We start from the raw sequence: 2,500 nt of genomic DNA, 5'->3' as shown, positions 1-2,500 counted from the left end.
AACATCATTGACCAACATTTTGCTAAATCAGACACTACAAAAAGTGCTTTTTAACGTGCTTTACTGCAGCCAGTGTAAATAAAGGGGCTACAAACATAGCCTATCGGTAAACAAGACATCACATATTCCTCAGGACTGTCTCAAATAGCTTATTTGCATAATATATATATATATATATATACAAAATAAAAATTTGCAAAACTCAAACTAAAATAGTGCAATAGATTAGGGTATTTTGGGGAACAAAAAAACACATTGTAAACCATAATTTCCATGAAACTAAAGACCTTCATTACTGCTTTCTCACTTTTTGGAGATTGGAAGATTTTATTCAGGAATAAACATAATTGGAAAATCAATGATTATTAAAATACTGTAGTATACAGTAACAATAAGTTAGTGGAAACAGCACAAATCTACGGAACCACTTATTGAGGCATCACCCTGACGTGAAACATGGAAAAGAGGATCCGAAACAAGCCTCGCTGATAAAGTGGCAAGTGATTGTCAGGTACGAGTCCATTGCTCTGGATGTCCAGCTGTCACACGTTATGGCTAGGGATGTCCCGATCCGATATCGATATCGGATATCGCTGCGATATTGGTCCTGAATGGTGGATCGCAGATCGCACCAGAAAAAAAATAGGCTTCGATCTGCGTGGCCGATCTGGCGTGTCACTCACGTGATGACAAGGACCCCAATTGAAATAAGCCAGTGGCTTTCTTGGGTTTTTATCCTGTTAGTTGACCTTGTATGTAATATGTACTTTCATGTACCTACTTCTGCAAATCTTCTAATAAAGTTTTCAATCAATCAATCAGACAACAGTAGAGTTGGCTAGTTGCTACCTGTTTGTAATGAGTCTGACAATGTCATGATGCTAGCTGGTGAAATCATAAACCATTTGCTTTAGTAATTTTTCGGTTATTTACATAGTCTGAAACTACAGATGGTAAGCTTTCAAATGATGCGTCATACATTGAAATCGGAAAAAAATTCAAGGTGACACGAGTATTTGAATGTTGGTGCACCGAATGGGAATGCGACAGGAGAAAAGTGACTGACCAAACCACAACAACAAACGCTGCTAGCGGCTAACAGTGGTACATCGCTACAAACGTCTAACTGCGTTTTTATAACATCACAACATACTGAGAGAACATGGACATGCTAAAAACACATAACTACACATAACTAGATGAACACACAGTCCTTGCTTTTGAACACGTCCTAAAACGAGAGTATGTTTACAAGTCATTATCACTTACTGGTAGCCTCCGAAAAACGAGAATAGTTAATCCAATCCACAGATTATAACAGTTTTTTATTATATGGACTGGGTACTTAAAACTTGAGTTGAAAAAAAAGAAAACCAGATATTGTTGACACCCCTTCGATTTCTGGTCCCACCAGCAGCATCACTAGGCTACACTTTTAAAAAGGGTCCTATAATTGATTTGCCATTTGTAAGAGAAGATAAATAGAATAAAAACCTGAAGGCACTAAAACTAGAAATCAGACAGTAACTCTTTTTTCTACAATGCTGAATGCTGCAGTTTAAATTGTTTTAACCAGTTGGTCACTGAGTACTGCAGAGTACTGTTTTTGTTGCTTGAATAAAGGCTGGCAGTCTTTAATAGCCAACTGTTGTTGTGGACTATATACTGGGGAAGTATTTGTTATTATTCAGGAGTAAAACAATAAATACAAATATCGGATTGGTATCGGTATCGCAGATACCTGAAGCCCAGGTATCGGTATCGGTAGTGAAAAAATGGGATCGGGACATCCCTAGTTATGGCAACTCTCTCTGCTGGCTGGAGTGAAGTTGCGATGTCACGTTTCACCTGCGCGGACATGTCTGGGACTATCACTTCACTCAACTGTTTGCGTGTCGGTAACACGTAGCGTGGTTCTAGTACACTGACGACACTGACGACGCTGTAGTAATTTGTTGGGCACACGGAGAATTTTATTGTAATTTGCAACCAAACGTCTTTATCAGCGAGGCTTGTTTCGGATCCGCTTTTCCATGTTTCACGTCAGGGTGATGCCTCAATAAGTGGTTCCGTAGATTTGTGGTGTTTCCACTAAATTTAACCTCCACTGCGCACAGCTTGCATATGGCTTTGCTTTTGTCCTGCTCATCTCTATCGTCATAATTTTTACATCCAAAATGCACCCAGACATCTGCCTTTAAGCCTGGTCCTTGTAAATAAATTCTTGTAGATAAATTCTTGTAGCGCGAGATCTGGCCACGAGATCTCATTGCGGGTTGAAGCTGCAAGCAGAAAAAAAAATAACATGAAAGATCGATCTCGGGATTTATGAATCGATAATCGCTCATTCAATGAAGATCGATTCAGAATCGGGAAATAGATTTTTTGAACCCAGCCCTACTCTGTATAGACCAGACAGTGTAGACAAGGATGACGTCTCTAAAACAAGATTCTGCGGTATGACATTCTGTTAAGAGGATGAGAGAGAGAGAGAGCGAGA

At 39.3% G+C, this 2,500-nt stretch overlaps 1 protein-coding gene across 1 annotated transcript in view; it reads right to left on the bottom strand.

Annotated features, from left to right (window-relative positions):
* npas3 (neuronal PAS domain protein 3) overlaps nucleotides 1–2,500 on the bottom strand; it is a gene marked incomplete at both ends in the record, with an annotated part of 409,797 nt that overhangs the window by 330,572 nt on the left and 76,725 nt on the right.

This window comes from Nansenia antarctica (assembly GCF_963989245.1).
Source record: "Nansenia antarctica genome assembly, chromosome: 3".
NCBI classification, from domain to species: domain Eukaryota; kingdom Metazoa; phylum Chordata; class Actinopteri; order Argentiniformes; family Microstomatidae; genus Nansenia; species Nansenia antarctica.
The sequence above is the reverse complement of the archived record's forward strand: the minus strand, read 5'-3'. Positions and strand labels throughout refer to the sequence as shown.